The sequence below is a fragment of the Canis lupus genome, chromosome 14 (assembly GCF_048164855.1).
Source record: "Canis lupus baileyi chromosome 14, mCanLup2.hap1, whole genome shotgun sequence".
In the NCBI taxonomy this organism is placed as follows: Eukaryota; Metazoa; Chordata; class Mammalia; order Carnivora; family Canidae; genus Canis; species Canis lupus.
In genome coordinates, this window is record NC_132851.1 from 12540773 (window position 1) to 12559323 (window position 18551).

An 18551-nucleotide genomic window follows, 5' to 3' on the forward strand; every position below is an offset into this window, starting at 1 on the left:
CACTTCCCTACACAAGATATTTTTATGATGGCTCCTATTCTGTTCCATTTGTGTGTTGATTTTATCTTTACATTAATACTTTACTGTCTTATTATTTTTTCCACAACACTTGATACCTTATAGTGCAAGTTTATCCACCTGTTACACACACCAGTTCTTTTTCTTAAAGAACGTTTTGGTTATTCTTGTCTTTTTTTTCTTTTGTATAAATCTTAGGATATATCCCGCTGCCAACACACACACAAAATTGTAACAATTGTTATTGGAATTATTTTCTTTTATACATTCATAATTGAAATCAAGAAGACTTTTTATTTTATTTTATTTTTTTGATTTATTTATTTTAAAGCACATTTTCTAACTTTATTACTGATTTTTATATATTGATTTATCTTTAACATGTATATTGATTTGCATTATTCATCTTCTATCTAAAATCTTTACCTGTCCTATTAAGTATAAAAATGTGTAGCTTCACTTAAATAATTATATTGTCAGTACATGAACATATTTGCTATTCCAATCTTTAAACTGCTACTTATTTTTCTTATCTTCCTGGACTGACTGAATCATTAGTAAGATATTTAATACACACTGCGATATTTGGATATTGTTTTATTCAAACTCTTCAAGCTAATATTTCTAACATTTTAATATCCATTATGTTGTTGCCGTAGGCTTTTGATAGACACACTTTATTAATCTAAGAAAATTTACTGTGTCCTTTTATTTGTCCTTTTTCAAGGATTGACTCAATCTTGTTAAACTTTATAGTCAATTAATGTTTTCTATTTCTTACTGAGTTAATTTTGGTAAGCTATATTTTTTTCATTTACTGATTATTCTTTCTAAATTTTCAAGCTCAATTATTCAAAATATATTCTTTTTATATATCTTTTTTTAAAAAAAATCACTATTATATTCCTCTTTTTAATTCTTAAAATTTATTATTATTATTATTATTATTATTATTAATTATTTTAAGTAAGCTTTACACCCAGTGTGGGACTTGATCTCGTGACCTTGAGATCAAGAGTTGCATGCTCCCAGGACTGAGCCAGCCAGGCACTCCTTCCCCTTTTTAATTCTTAATATTGCTTATTTGGAACTTATTTTGTTTTCCTCGATCAGTCTTGTGAGTGGCTTGTCTAGTTCACTTGTTTTGCTTTTATAAAATCAAAACAAAATAATATTTGGGCACCTGGGTAGCTCAGTTGGTTAAGCCCACCGTTCAGGTCATGATCTCAAGGTCCTGGGATTGAGTCCCTGAGCAGGGAATCTGCCTCTGCCTCTGTCCTTCCCTTTGCTTGTGCTTTCTTTCTCTCTCTCAAATAAGTAAATAAAATACAAAAATAAAAAAATAAACCCATATTTGTATTTGAGGATCTTCTGTATTGCATTTTTGTTTTCTGTTATTAATTTCTTATTTTATATTTATAAAGCTTATATTTATACAGCTTTTTATTCTCATCTTTATATAGCTTATTTTCCATTAGCATTTTAAGGGTATAATTAGTTTTCACTACATTTAGTGTTAAGTATTTCTGGAATTCTATTATTTCATCACACTTATTCAGAAATATACTTTTAAAATTTAAATTTATTTTATCATTCCTTGTTTATCTTTTGGATATTGATTTCTAACTAATGGTAAACTGACAAAACATTGTTCCTTTGAAATGTGATTAGTTTTCCTTTTGAGTTAAATAAATGACAGTATCACTGTTTTTTCTGCAAATGCTTGAAACCGTATTTTCTAATTGTTGACTGCAGGGTTAAATGTGCTCATTATTAATTTGTAATCAGATTGTTCAGATCTTTATTCTTTAAATTTTTTCCCATTGATCTATTTCCCCATTATGAGAGTTGTGTTAAGCTGTACTTTCTTGTAGTTGTGGATTTACTCATTGCTTTTATAATTATGTATATTTTTTCATAATCCATTTTTAGGCTATGATATTAACTTCATTTTTTTATTAGTTCACATTCAAACTTTCTGTGGTCTTATGTCTTAAATATGTGGATTTTAAGTTGCAAATAGGTTGTATTTTATCCAATCAAATAACTTCTTTTTAACTTTAACTGTTGAATTTAATAAATTTATATTCTTGGTGCTTCAGGGACTTTGCTTACAGTTCGCCTTACCTGGCACCCAGCACCACATTCTCTGCTGCCCACCTCTCATCTTCCTGCCATGGTTGGTGAGTGGGGAATTGAGTCGGGAATATCCAAGAAACGTGCTAGCTGGAGCAACCAGCAAAAGTATGACATCTAAAAAATTATGGACAGAGGGACCTTTTAAAATTTTATCCCCATTGGAGGTGCTAACTTGGGACACTTGAAAAGCCAGAAGTAAGACAGATCCCTGCAAGGCTGCCTGCCCCATGGAGTCTAAGGTCACCAATGGTTCAGGCCTTTAGGGGGAACTCATCACAGACTTGCTGGTGATTGGCTTCCTCTACAACTGCTCCAGCTATAGTTTCCACAAAGAGTTGGAGGTGTTGCATCACGAATAACCATGCCAGCTTCCCTGAAGGAGGACCATGATCATGAACTACAGACAATGCCAACTGGTGCAGCCACTTCCTGAAAGGGAGGAGACAGATTCTGAGAGGAAATCATCTGGAATATCACCAGGTAACCTGCCCAAATAGGAGCCCGGGTGAATCACAGCATCCACTTAAGACTAGTATATAACCTGGCAATGCAGTTTATGAACGTGAGCCTGTGGGAGGAAGGCAGAAGGAAGTACCTCACTGCTATGTTGAAACAGGTCATGCAGATTTATCTTAAAGACACGAAGAAAGAGAAGGCCAAACTGATACCAACTCATGCTATTGGCCAAAAAGGTGGCCAGTCATACACCATCCTTGCTCTGTGGTGTCTTTCACACAACAGTGAACTTTACTAACCAGAACCTACTCACTTATGTGAGGAACTTAAGAATGAGATGGATTGAGTGGACAACTCTTCAACAGCATGACTGTTAAAGATTTGATATGGTTACAACAGTATACCTTCCTCCAGTGGAGATGGAGCTGTGGCCATTTAAATAAAATTCTTGGAGAAGATAAGCTTAAGATAATAGTGATTTATTTCTTACTATTTTAAAGATGATGTTTTAAGCAGGTGATCCATTTAGAAATCTTTACATTAACATCTTGAATGAAAATGTCAGCTTGTGCATATTTGAATGAGTTTCATGCCATCTTATAAATTCACTACATATTGTGCCTTTATCTTATTTCAGCAGTATGGGTCTTCACTTGAAAATTAAATTTGAAAACAGATTGTAAGGCAGAAGTAAAAAAAAGCCCACAATTTTTTTTTATTTTAATAAACAACTTTAATGTTTATTAAAGTACAACCTTGGGGCATGATCTTACAGCAGGCGTGTTTGAGGAGAGCAAGGACTGGAAACGATGCAAATACTTCTCACAAATGAAAAATTATTTTCAAACAGTATGAAAGGTTCTGGACTAAAGTTCTATCTCAAACACTGGAAAAATCATGTGTTTGATTATTTTTTTCTTTTTCTTTTATTTAGTTATTAGAGAGGAGAGAGAGAGAGAGAGAGAGAGAGAGAGAGAGAGAACAAGCAGGGGGAGCAGGAGAGGGAGAAGCTAGGCTTCCTGATGAGCAAGGAGCCCAGTATGGGGCTTGATCCCAAGATCCCGGGATCATGACCTGAGCTGAAGGCAGGCACTTAACCTACTGAGCCCTCCAGATGCCCTTGATTTTTTTGCAATTTTATTTCCTTTTATTTGAGTCAAGAAAGACCACAGGCAATTCAAAGGCATGGAGGTTATATAAGGTCCCATGTCAACCATAGTTTCCAAAATCAAGTAACTAAATGCAACTTTTCTCTTTCCAAGAAGTCAAAGCTTTGATGAAAATTTTAAGCTAATGGAGTACCAGAAGCTACTGCATACATCCCATGGGGGAATGTCTGTTAATAATCTTAGATTTTTATTTCCTCCTATATGGCTCAGCTGATCTTTGCCCAAGAAGCTACATCTGAAGAAATAGGTTTCTAGGCATAAAAGATGAAAGAACAGCTAGAATTTTTAAAAATTCAACCGTTGAGATGGTTCTTCTCTTAGGGACACAGCCAGAATGCAAGTAATAACAAAAGCAAGTCACTTAGTGCCAAAGAAAAACCAGTGAGAGCTTACATCTAGAAACAGTGGAACACTGATAAGCATTTCCTAGGATTTTGTTTGAAAGTATGATGGTGGATGCTGGGTCCATATCACACACGTTACTCTTACTCTTACCAGTAACACTCTTGTTACTGTGACTATGACACTCTGGGGAAGCATATGAACAAGATTAATTAGGTACTAATAAATACTTTCTTGTTACCAAAAACACTTTTCTCTTCCTTGAGAGTTTAATCAGAAAGGAAAACATGACTATATTGTTCAGCATTAAATACATACTACACTGGGGCTGGTTCTCAATCTGATATCTGCAATATGCCACAAATCCTAAGAGAAGTACTAAAAGCTATGCAGTATGAAGGCTACTCTTTGGAAACAAATCTTCCAGTAACAGTATTAAAAAGTGAAAAATTTATATTCTTTATTATTACTGATAGATTTATACGTATCTATTTTATGCTATCTAGATGACTTCTTCAACATATAATTTGATATTTCTGGAGAACATACTTGTTTTTAGAATGTATCTAAAAGTGGATTGTTTTATTTTAATTCTTGTTCCCCAGCACCCTTTGCACTGAATTGAAGTTTACGCATTTTATTATTTTTGAAGTTAATCTTAAATATTAATACCTATACTTTTATTTAGCAATGCTTAATGCTAATTAATCTTTTTAGTTTCCTCTCCTTTCCCCCACCCAACATCTGTGTAACAGTTTGAACTCGTCATTGCCTTCTTGTCTTAACCTGGAGTTGTAAGTGGAATTCTGCAGTTTGTTTTCCTGAAAACTGTGTCTAATATTGACTAATTTCCTGGTACATATTGTAAAATTAGAGCTTATAAGCTCATGTACACAGGGCGTTATCTGAGAGAATTCTGTGAGGTTTAAGATGAGGATGTGTTCTTGCAGAGGATATTTTAGTTGGTGTCTTGACAAGGCTGCTACCAGCCTGGGATGGCTTTTTATGGCAACTTCTCAGCGTTGGAGTGTCTGGACAACACAGATAGTGACAATTCAATACTCACATACAACAGGATAGACTTTTGTTGTGAATTCCTATGGGAGACTCTTTTTTCTTTGTGGAGCCTAAATCAATCAGATAAACTTTCTCCTTTTTCCTAGTATATCCTTTTGCTAAGAGTCCAGCTTTTTATCAGTTCTGTCCTTACATAGAAATAAGGCATGGTTCTGGTTCCACATATAGCCTTGTTCCCCTTTCTTTGTCAGGCTTTCCTTGTTTTTCTAAGACTAGCAAATGCCTCCTAAATAACCCAAACTTCAGGATTATTTGTCCCTCTGTGTTCCACTTTTCTCTTGTTTAGGAGTCCATAGATATAGGGAAGAATTAAATAAGACATTTTTAAATGCTTTAATGATCAACTGTGCAAACGCTTACTTCATTTTATAGCTGACAACAAGGAGCAGAACTGTTGAGGTTTACTGACTTGATCCACATGCAGAAATTTCTATGATGGGGAAGTAATTGGGAGGTTACTGGTGATGTTAATCTACAACATTTATCAAGTTTCTGGCACATAATGCACACTCAAAATAGTCCCCTTTCCCCATCTGTTGTCATTCCCCTTGTCACCCAGAGTTTTATGCTTGTGATCAGTAACAGTAAAGCAAAGGCTAGAATTCAAGAGCACTGTCCTCACTGCATCCAGTTCTCTTTGTAAGATTGATAATATAACAAATAATAGGTTTTCTTTTTCTTAATATATTTCTAGCCCCCAAAGAAATCAAAAGTCTAGTGTCGTGATTCATTAACATAGAACTTTGCCCACCTCCTGTTAGACTAATTGGAATGAGAACCAATCATAGTTTGCATTACCTGAGAATAGCTATGATTTTAAAATATATGTATCTAAGTGTAATTTAAATTTTCTTTAATCTTAACATTTAAGTAACTGGCACATTGAACTTGTAGCAATAAGACTGTATAGCAAAAAATGTAATATGGTATTATAGGTATCTGAATGTTATTCTACAGTGTACACAAATTCATAGTTATTGAAAAATGGTATAGAAAATACATTCTATAAACCTTTTTTCTTTCCTTATTTAAAAGTCTCACCTGTCTTAGCTGAACAAGCTGCAACTTTAAGATAGAGTTGAATTGTATGATTGGATTCTCTTTTTAATTGCTCTGTAACGGACTTCATAGAACCATGTCAAATTTAAGAAGAATTACAAAAGAGAGTTTCACCTGAGTTGTACGTGTCACAAAGAGAGCTGTTGAAACATGGATAATGGGTGTGTGTCCTGGGTTTCTTTGATTTAATTGCCTGAGGTCTCTTCTGTAGTAATATGTCTGGCTAAGGTTTTCAGAGTGAAAGTTGCTAGACTGTAGAGCTATTTAATAAAAACCTTTCTGACTGACTTTCAAGATACTCAGCCTCCCCAAAGACAGGAAAGCCTAGTTTGAAAGAAAAAAAATAGATTAATTGATCTTCATGTGAAACTTTCTAGATAACTAGACAGATATTAACCTTTCTGAAAATTCAGAGTTTAATCCTCTCTGCTTGAGATACGTTGCCTTTATAAAGCTAAACCGTCCATGAAATGAACTTGAACATTATGGAGTACAAACAAGGAGATGATTATTTTATCATCAACTTTACTAACACAATTTATTAAAGGTCCTGGCTGTGGTACAGGGACTACTGAGTGAGGTACTAGAGGGAATTATAAGGAAGAAAGTTGTTTGGCCCGACTAGGTTTTTAGTCCTAAGAAGGACCTCTGGAAGGCCTGAGAAAGGGGAGCTAACTTTACTGAGCCAAGGGAATTGAAAAGGAAATAACCACCCTGGTTTCACTGTAATTGGTCCCTTTGAGGCTATCTTTGCCTGAAGTAGATATAATTTCAAAAGGAGGAAGACAACCTGCTTGGGTACTTCTTTAAAGGATCTGAGAGGAAGCATGGGATTAAAGATTGGGAACGTATTCCTTGGAGCTTTTCCTGTCACTGAGCTGCATCTCTCTTTAGCTCATGGGATATCTTGGACTTTTCTTGAATCTTTTATTTTTACATTTTATCGCTCGAGTTTGCTGAGTCTAGTTGTAGAAGTATCTGAATAGAGACTTTTAAACCCCATGCTTAATTATTAATGCCGATAAGGAAGTACAACTGTAAATATACACAAAACATAGTGTATCTGTATCTGTCTATGCATATCTAGACATCTATCCATCAAAAATAAATGAGTTATTATAAATTGTTGATTAGAATAATGCAATTATTTCTGAAATAAAACTCCTTCTCGGAAAATCATAAAAATAAAACAAATATTTCTTAAACACCTATCTAATAAAGAGCAACATGCCAGATATTATTAAGGATACAAATATGAAGGCATGGCCCATGGGTGTGAGGTACTGACAATATAATAGTGGACACAAAGTAACTTCAACACGTGACAGAAACTGATGAGTCCCACAGGAAAGAAAAGTTTTGTGCTAATTTAGAATGAGCAGTGTTTCTTAAACTTTGAGTATCAGGATTTCTGGGATCTTGGACATTATGAATATTTGTATTCCCCTCCTTCTAAGATGGACCTAGAATTTGCAATGTTAGTTAAATCTCCAAGGGATTGGTTTTTTTAAATTTTTTTTTATTGGAGGTCAATTTGCCAACATTAAGCATAACACCCAGTGCTCATCCCGCCAGATGCCCCCCTCAGTGCCCATCACCTAGTCACTCCAACCCCCCCCACCTCCCCTTCCACTACCCCTTGTTCATTTCCCAGAGTTAGATGTCTCTCACGTTTTATCACCCTCACTGATATTTTCACTAATTTTCTCTCCTTTCCCTTTATTCCCTTTCACTAATTTTTATATTCCCCAAATGAATGAGACCATATAATGTTTGTCCTTTTCCGATTGACTTTTCCGATGACTCAGAATAATACACTCCAGTTCCATCCACGTCGAAGCAAATGGTGGGTATTTGTCGTTTCTAATGGCTGAGTAATATTCCATTGTATACATAGACCACAGCTTCTTTATCCATTCATCTTTCAATGGACATCGAGGCTCCTTCCACAGTTTGGCTATTGTAGACATTGCTGCTATAAACACTGGGGTGCATATGTTCTAGCATTTCACTGCATAGTATCTTTGGGGTAAATCCCCAGCAGTGCAATTGCTGGGTCGTAGGGCAGATCTATTTTTAACTCTTTGAGGAACCTCCACAGTTTTCCAGAGTGGCTGCACCAGTTCACATTCCCATCAACAGTGCAGGAGGGTTCCCCTTTCTCCACATCCTCTACAACATTTGTTGTTTCCTGCCTTGTTAATTTTCACAATTCTCACTGGTGTGAGGTGGGATCTCGTTGTGGTTTTGATTTGTATTTCCCTGATGGCAAGTGATGTGGAGCATTTTCTCATGTGTTTGTTGGCCATGTCTATGTCTTCCTCTGTGAAATTTCTGCTCATGTCTTTTGCCCATTTCATGGTTGGATTGTTTGTTTCTTTGCTGTTGAGTTTAATAAGTTCTTTATAGATCTTGGATACTAGCCCTTTATCTAATATGTCATTTGCAAATATCTTCTCCCATTCTGTAGGTTGTCTTTTAGTTTTATTGACTGTTTCTTTTGCTGTGCAGAAGCTTCTTATCTTGACTAAGTCCCAATAATTCATTTTTGCTTTTGCTTCTCTTGCCTTCATGGATGTATCTTGCAAAAGTTGCTGTGGCCAAGTTCAAAAAAGGTGTTGCCTGTGTTCTCCTCTAGGATTTTGATGGAATCTTGTCTCATATTTAAATTTTTCATCCATTTTGAGTTTATCTTTCTGTCTGGTGTAAGAGAATGGTCTAGTTTCATTCTTCTGCATGTGGATGTCCAACTTTCCCAGCACCATTTATTAAAGAGACTGTCCTTTTTCTAGTGGATAGTCTTTTCTGCTTTGTTAAATATTGGTTAACCATAAAGTTGAGGGTCCACTTCTGGATTCACTATTCTGTTCCATTGATCTATGTGTCTGTTTTTGTGCCAGTTCCATACTGTCTTGATGACCACAGCTTTGTAGTACAACCTGAAATCTGACATTGTGATGCCCCCAGCTATGATTTTCTTTTTTAAAATTCCCCTGGCTATTCAGGGTCTTTTCTGATTCCACACAAATCTTAAAATAATTTGTTCTAACTCTCTGAAGAAAGTCCATGGTATTTTGATAAGGATTGCATTAAACGTGTAAATTGTCCTGGGTAACATTGACATTTTCACAATATTAATTCTGCCAATCCATGAGCATGGAATATTTTTCCATCTCTTTGTGTCTTCCTCATTTCTTTCAGAAGTGTTCTATAGTTTTTAGGGTATAGATCCTTTACCTCTTTGGTTAGGTTTATTCCTAGGTATCTTATGCTTTTGGGTACAATTGTAAATGGGATTGACTCCTTAATTTCTCTTTCTTCAGTCTCATTGTTAGTGTATAGAAATGCCACTGACTTCTGGGCATTGATTTTGTATCCTGCCACACTGCCAAATTGCTGTATGAGTTCTAGCAATCTTGGGATGGAGGCTTTTGGGTTTTCTATGTACAGTATCATGTCATCTGTTAAGAGGGAGAGTTTGACTTCTTCTTTGCCAATTCGAATGCCTTTTATTTTTTTTTTGTTGTTGGACTGCTGAGGCTAGTTAAATCTCCAAGGGATTGTAATGATTGGTCTGTAGACCACAATTGGAGAAACATCCCAACAGGCAGAATGTTACTTATGTTACTTATGGCTAAGGATGATGAGGAAAAATAGTTTTCATGGAGCACATAGGACTTTTGCTGTCTCTCAAAACTAGACTTTTAACAGAATGGAGATAGGGAGAGAAGACCATTCAGGTGATAGCAGTAGTATGAAAAAAATGCATGGAGGAGTTATTCTCAAAGACTACCCCTGAAACAGATAGCCACTGATAGCAGAACTGCAGAAAAGCTGACTTGTGTAGACTTGGGGAGTCATCAATAACTAGCATTCTCAAGTGCCCAGTGGAACTTGGCTACTCTACTTCTTTGGTTAACTCAATTTTTGTTTTGGAAAAAGAGCTGGGATGGGAGAGGTCATGGAAGGAAAGGACAGCAATAGTAAATTAATGAAAATATAGCTTGTCTAAGCTTTGTTATCATGTGAATATTGTAAAGAAAATATTTGACATCTCACTGTCTTCACAGCCATTTGTAAGATGGAGACAGTGTCCTTCTACCTGTGGTGGTCTGTCCCCCTTATTAGAGAGAATGGGATTTTTGTCAGTGAAGAGTGATCACTTGCTTGTCTTTTTTCTAAGCTCATGAAGTGCTCTTGTACTGGATTTACTTCTGTCCTAAAATAAAGCATAGTGCCCATGTAATAGGTTAAATGAATTAAAATAAGTTAACATTTGCAAATTACTTATAACAGTGGCCATTAATGTAAAATAAACAATGGGACAAAACAAAGCAAAAATAAACTTCTTGTTTTCTGCCTGTATCTCTTTAGAATTATGTAAACTGCTGCCTAAACTAAGTTCTTGCTACCATACATTTCTCTTTAATTCTTAATCAATTTTCAAGTTCTATTCTTCCTGGTTTAACCCTACATTCTGACAGTGATGCTTTGCCTACTGCTGTATTTCTGAAACCTGGTCACATGAATTCTTTACATTCATAAAGAAGGGAGTTCTAATTTTATGCCTACAACCTTTCTTGGTTCCATTTTGTTGACTCAGAGAGAAAAGTGTTAATACATTTTTCCTATTCTTTCACATTTCCTGCTCCACTAATGGCCATTAACGTCTGTGCTGGATATTGTCCATTTACTCCTCCAGATCCACTCCTAACACCATCTCTGTGTCCTAGCGGCTGACCTTTATAGACTGCAGTACCAGACTTCCTTGTCCTTTGGTTTGGACAATAGAAAGCCCTTGCAAGGGATCAGATTCAATACCTCACTGAATGTCCTCAACAAAGGAGAACTTATATGAGTTCAAGAGACAGTGCTATATACAGTTCTGGAAGAAAAAAAAAAAAAAGATTGTTAAATGCTGTTGCTTTTTATTCAGTGTCATTTGGGAGGTTTTTTCCTTAGCCTTTCCTCTGTCTTTCATGGATCTGTTCTGTTGGTAGAATACAAGGAACTTTAGCCTGTTTCCACATGAAAGAGTTCCCTCAATTTAGAAGGTGAAACAGAACCCAAGGTCATTCCTAAAAAATAATAATAAAAAAAGAGCATTGCAGATGTATCTTGAGCCAACTCTACTTTCTTTCTCTTAGATTCGTTTTTTTCATGCCTGAGGGGAAAAGGGTCAGCATATGGAACTAGTTTACTTGTTAAAAAGGGGAAATTTGTGTTACCTGCACCATTAGTTTTGTTTTGCTTTGTTTTCTTACATGACAATCCCCATGCCAGGTCTGATGCTAATGGAATGGCACTTTTTCCTCTAACCTGCGTTCTGCATCACCATCCTTCCCAATACAACATTATAGGTAGCCACTCCCAATCCGTCAGAATTGGTATTCAAGATGAAGTATATTTTTCATCCTTTCTAAGAATAGAGGGACAAAAAGAGCTCCCAAAGGTCATCTTTGGTGTAGTTTATCTCCCCACAGAAAGAAGAGTATATATGAATTTGGAGCCATCATTCTAACAAACAAAAGAGTTTTCCTTTTTCACAATTTTGGAGAAATGTTGTGTTAAATTAAACAGCCTAAGCAGTCAATTTAGAATTTTGTATATGCTAATATGCCTTACTCATCTTCAACAGATGAGAGCAGCCTATAGTTTGAATTAATCAGCTTTATTTTGGTTGTAAGCGAGGGAATTCCAGGTGGAATAAGTTTAGTGGGGGGAAGACAATTTATGGATTCCAAACCACAGAAATGCATGGCAAAAGTAAGCGGTAGTTCAAAGCAGGCATGGAACCACGGAGAGGGATATTGTCACGTTCTTTCCATATCTTATTTCTGCTCCTATCAGTTTTATTTTATTCTTTACTCTCTCTCCTTTAGACTGGCTTTTTCTCTATGTAATGGAATATTCTACTAACATTTCCAAACTAGTATCTCAGGATCCCAGGGCTTTTACCGAGAGAGAGAGAGAGAGAGAGAGAGAGAGAGTGCTCCATCTTACATTTTTTTTTTTCAATTAAAAGAATAAAAAAGGAAGCATACAGCAGGCTTAGTTTGGGACATGCCTTGGATGTGGAATATTATAATAGTCCCTAGATCCATAATGGTCAAAGCTTACAAATGAAGAGCTCAAAATCAAAAAACTAAGTACTTTGTAAAGAGCAAAAGTTATTCAACAGGCAAAATTTACTTGATCATTGAATCCATTTTTTTTTGTACAGTGTATCTTACAAGAACCTCTAATCTGCTAAATATACTCTAGAAAATGTTGGTTGATTTTAAAGATAGCTCTCAGAATACTGAAATGGTAGTATACGACTTCTAGAGAAATCATACATTCAGAATTCTAGCCATATTCAGTACATTTATACTCAGCCAAATAAAGCAGTGGTTTTTCATACTCAAACAAAATATTCACTCTCTTTCATCATTTTACTTCTTTATAATATTTTTATTATCAATTTCTTTTCTTTCTGTTTACCCAAATTTCACCTAAACTTTTGGCAATATTCAAATTCCTCTAATTGTAGAAGCTCAGTGCCTAGTGAACTCTTAATGTCTTTAAGTTTTTATATAAAGTTATCTTACAATTATCTGGCAAATTTGCAGGTACTATAAATAGTCCTGTTTGTGTGTGTGTGTGTGTGTGTGTGTACATGGAGTGGATGTATGTCTGTATATGCGCATAGATGTGCATATGTCAGGTTGTGCTATGTATATAAACTGAGGGCATATGACTCAATCATCAAGTTCTGTCATAGATCATAGAGAAAGATATAGTCACATAAAAGGCCTTGGGAATCAAGAGCAGCCTACAAATTGTCCTACCTGTACAAAAGTTATTATTACTGGTGAGAATGTGTTGTTTTGGTGATCAAAACTATGTTCTGTAGTAAATGACCTGGAAGAAAAGAAAAAGTTATTTTTCTTCTTTAGTTATTTCTGTCTTACTTTTTAGGGAATTTAGATATCAAATTGTTGCCTGAATTGTCAACATTGTTTTCTATTAGTTATTCCAAAATAAGAATCAAACCAAAGTTATGCAAATGCATACACATTATTTGATAATTAAAGAATGTATCATTTAGGATAATGATGGGTTGAATGAAAAAGAAAACCCAAAATATTGGTGATTTAAATAAAATAGAGCTAAATTCTCTGCTCTTTGAATTAAGGCCACAGGCAAATTGTCTTGGTCATTGTGAATCGTCCATACATAGGAAAGGTCCTTTCTCCTTTCATTCATGACTAGTTGCAGGAGTTCTTTTTTTCATGGTATAAATTGAATTTCAGGGAGAAAAAAAAAAAAAACCTTCAGTCTTTTAAGATGTGTTCTCAAGAAATGTTATCCAGCAATTCTACTTCATTGTCTCAGAGTCTAATCCCACATTCTCAACATTGACCCTTTTTATTATTTATTTACTAGTTGAATAAATATTTGACACACTATGCAAAATCTAGAATACTGACAATAAATTTTAAGTAATATCATTGTCAAAGTCAATTCACTATAGTTCAGTCATTCCCTGATTGGACAAATTTGTGTGTCTTGACCTTCACAACTAAAGTTAGTCCCAGACCATGGTGAATTTATCTAGGCGATATTGTGCAGGGATACTTCCCAAAAGCTGGCCAGTTGGATTTTTTTTCTGGTGACATCTGAACTTCTAAAATACCTTTCTTCAAATTCAACATGTCATAATCTTTATGGTTGCAAATGCCAACTTTGTAACCAAGTGTATCTACATTTACCTAACACGTTTGAGATAACCAAGATCTTTATTTACAAAGAGCAAAATATTTATAAACACACACATTTATAGATAAATTGATTAGATACAGGACAAAATACCTAATTCTTTAGTAGGAATAACTTGATAGGTGAGTCATTGCCGAGTTAGAAAGTCATATTGTGGTTTTTAAGACAGTAATTTTACTCTAGTCTTTATTTTCTGCAATTCAAAATGAAATAGAAGTTCATTAATTTGATAATTTCATGATGTCAGCCTTCAGATTAGTGTTCAATATTTAGATGCTAATAGATTTATTATATTCCAAATAATATAGATGTAAAGGAAAGATCCTTATTTTTCCTCCATATACACACTCTTTTTCCTTAAATTAGAATTTGTGGCTCTTTGGTCTTCCTAGTAAGCTTTGTTCCTCTCAGCTTCAGAATTTGTGGATATAATCTTAAAATTTGTTGATTTTTACTGTCCTTCAAATCAAGCAACATCCAAGTCAAGGCCAGCAAACTTTTTTCCCTATCACAAGTAAACTTATTTGTTTTGTATTTTTAGGGTAGATTTATGCTTAGTAAGTTCTTTTAGCTGTGCAATTATTTTTAAAGAATTTTCCTTTTTTTTTTTGAGGTTGCTATATGGCATTTATCTTAGATCAGATGAATTAAAGTTAACTGAGTTTTGGGAATTAGAGGATTTAAAGCATAGATTGAATGACTGATGACATCTCTGGGTAGTAATTTCTAACCTGAATTATGGTTCCAAGGGTTGAAAATGGCAAGTGATATAAATTCAGCATGTGAGCAAAGAAGAAGTGAGCATAAACAAATGCAGAATGAATTCCAGAAGAGACGAAAACATTATATATGTGAAAGAGGTTGACAAAACTTACTACAAATTGTAAAAATCCACGAATCATAAATTAAGACAGTGTAAAATATTCAAACATCTCTGGCTGTAGCTTATGTTGAAAATACAATCCCACCTTAGGACTGCTAGCTGCCAATTTGGAAAATACTCTTTAACTTGAGGAAGGGAGTAACCAAAAAAAAAAAAAAAAAAGACATCTCCTCCCTATAGGTAGGATCCTTGTGTTATGGGTGCTGGAAGACTCTACCTGTGTGACAATAGGACATCTTCCCATGAAGAAGACATGAAATTTTCCCTGATAAAAGGTCTATAGTTTTTAAAAGAATTACTGTTCTTCTCCACTGTTGGAAATGGGTCCTTTTGCCCATTCGGCAAATGTCAGTGATCACTTGATAAGTATTCAGTCTCTAGAGTTTAAAAGGTGGTAGGAATGTATTTCTTTTCCATAATATACTTACTACCAAGTGTTAGATATCAAAGAAGGCAAATATTGCCAAATGTATAAAGATTTAATAGCAGGAAAGCACAAAACAGTCTTATGGCCTATTCAGTAGCTCTCTTCCTTCAATATTTTCACTGGAAATTTTTATGAAGACTTAAGTCCAAGTTGGACTCATAAATTCTTCAGAACAAAATTAGCCAACCTTATAGTGAGGTCAAGTATATGTTCTCTGTGAATTTGGATACAGGAATGAATGTCTTAGTTTGCAGTTACTACAATAACACTACTAAAAGACACAAAATCTGAATGGCATAAAAAACCAAAAAATATATATTTAGCTCAAGTGTTTTCATATTGGCAGGTGAAAGTGAGGGACTTGACTGGTTAAGGGCTCTGCTTTAAGGTATGGCTGGACTTGCCTTTTTGCTAAGATATAATTTGGTCTGGAGCCCAATATATTAGAGAAGCAATTACCTGGGTTAGCTCATCTTATGAAAATAAGAGAGGTAGAATGGGCAAGTCTACCGGCACAAGTGCTTTTTTAAGACTTTAAGTTATGTGGCTCACACTACTGGCTAAGGTAAGGCATGGTCAAATCAGTAATAAAGGGATAGAGAAATATACTCTTCTTTAGTTACAGAAACAGAAAAGTCAGATCGTAAAAGATATAGATGTAGGAAAAGGTAAAAAACTGGAATCATTAAAACAATCTAGCCCCAGGACCAACAAGGTTATAGAAAGAAGATCTACATGCCCTGCTTGCCAAATTCTTAAACCCAATATTAAGAAAATGAGACTTGTACTATCTTCCTAATCAAACACTTTTTTTGAACATCACCATTTCATCAATGAAAGTATTGCTTCTAACATCCTCTTGCTAATTAACATTGATATCAGAAATGTTAAATAATATTGTTTGGAGTATTGTTGCCTTACTGAAGGTACTTCATGCACTGTCAAAGTAATCTTAGTGTTGTTGACACACATATGTCACATCCTTTATGCTGGAATATGTTTAATAGAAGTTTACACACAGACAAAGCCCAAGACTTTCAATGAAATACTACCTCCTGGTTTTTGTAAGGAAGTCCCACCTATGTTCTGGAAAACTAGTCCTTCAGATTTTAAATTGTGTATGCTTGGTTGAAGAGAATTTCAGGCTTTTTAATAATTTATATTGAGCAGAATTATAGGCCACAGTTCACTAGTTAAAAATTCCTTTCCATAGTTCATTCTTCTTTTAACCTCACTTGGCCTTGAATACCTGGTATTACCTGTTCCTGAAGTATGGCCACTCTGACATATTATCAGTTGGTTAACAACTATCCTAGAAACAACTACAAAGTTCTAAAAACCATTGATAATGTCAAAACTACATAAAATTTCTTCTAATAAAAAATTTACCCTGGAGGGAAACAGAATTTCTATCCCAGCTAGTTAACTAGAGATTGAAAAGGTGAGGAGATCAATCTTTCAGAAATGAGTGGCAATTCTTGACTGCAATCATCAGGAAGGAGAAATTTGAGTAAGTTGAAAAAATATTCACACAAAAATTGCTCTCCTGATGCTTCCCAATGCTGGTAGGGGAGGCCAAGCAGGCAATCATGCAAGGAAAGTTAATTGCCTATGAGGCTTGCAGCAGAAGAATAAGCCAGAGGGAAATCATTGGATTGGAATCCAAATATAAGTTTTCAGAAAGGAAATTAGTGAATGATAATAAAGTCAAACATAGGGAAAGAAAGCTTGCAAAATACTACTAAAATAATAACAGACACTTGAAATGTTTCTAAATATTATAAAACTATGCCTTTAAGTTATAGCCTATTTGTATACTAATATACCTGTTAGCGGACAAAATGAGATTACTGTTATTTGAACAATAAAGATTAGAAGTAAAAGGTCTATTAGAATCCCTAGAGTGAAGGTATGAATCACAAAACATCAGACTTTCTTTGAAGAGAGATGTCTGGCAATTATTATTTGAACCATTAAGGAAAATAAAACTACCTACAATATTTTTGAGCAGTAGGGAAATCATTACAATATATCTCTAAAGGAAAAATATGCTGAAGTTTTTAATAGAATATATAAGAGGTCCCTGAGGCTCATGGGCTTTTTCCAAAATCTCTACAAATTATCAGTGAAATATTAGGTATATTTATTGTGGAGTATTTTTTATTTTGTTTTTGATGATACCTTAAATTTTTTTGACTACTGACTTAAAAAAATGATTGTAAGCTACTATTGTTTTTAATTTATAACAATATATTCTAAGATGTAAAAAGTTATTATTTCCTATCATTTCAAAGGTCAAATGTTTAATAAAATACAGTGTACAGGTTATGTGTAGGTGGGGACAGAGGATAAAATATAATTAGAAACTTCAATGTCATCTACTTCAACCATTTCATATAAATATGAGAAAACCATTCTTGGATAAGTTAAGCACTTTGCACAAGTCAGAATTTTCAGTTAGATATTAGTCAGGTCTTTGGACTCCTAGTCAAGTGCTCCTAAACTCCAAAATTCCCAATAACATTTTGACAAGAAAGAAATGTTTCATATAGATAGTAAATGAAATATGAAAGTCTTAGCTGATTGCAAATTGAGAAATATTTTTATAAATATTCTCTGGAACAAGAATGAAAACAAAATAAAAATTTTAAACTATCTGAAGAGTTAAAAAGTGTAGCACTTTATACAAAATATATGACAAAGCTACAACATTATTCTGAAGAATATAAATAGTTTAAATGCCTCCACTGCTAAAGAAAAACATTGCTATTCAAGGACTAAATTACTCATTTTAAAGATTTAGTGAGAGATGCCTTGACTCTTGATTTCAGCTCAGGTCAGGATATCAGGGCCATTAGATCAAGTCCTGGTGTGGGGTCCAGACTGAGCACAGAATCTGATGGTCCCTCTCTCTCCTCTTCTGCCCCTCCCCCACTCATGTGTGCACATTCTCTCTCAAATAACTTAATAAAATCTTAAAAAATTGATTTAGGGAAATTATAATGTGAATCAAAATTATAGGAGAATTAGAAAACACACATGAAAAATAAAAGAATAGATAAATTCTGAAATTGGTTCTTAGAAACAGAACAACAGAATTTATACAATGATTGATTAAAAAATAAGAAACCTATAAAGGTTTAGAAATGAGTTTGGATATATAACTACAGAGAAGAAATTAAATTATAGAATCTATGAAACAATGAAGAATTTAAACTTC

The 18551-nt window shown here is 34.5% G+C and overlaps 1 long non-coding RNA gene across 8 annotated transcripts in view; it reads left to right on the forward strand.

Annotated features, from left to right (window-relative positions):
* Positions 1-3074, forward strand: part of LOC140603727 (uncharacterized) — a 130056-nt gene extending 126982 nt beyond the window's left edge. For all 8 annotated transcript variants that reach the window (XR_012006693.1, XR_012006694.1, XR_012006690.1 and 5 more), the window contains one exon: positions 2121-3074. This is a non-coding gene — a long non-coding RNA (uncharacterized lncRNA). The remainder of the gene's footprint in view (positions 1-2120) is intronic.
* The last annotated feature ends 15477 nt before the right edge of the window (positions 3075-18551 follow it).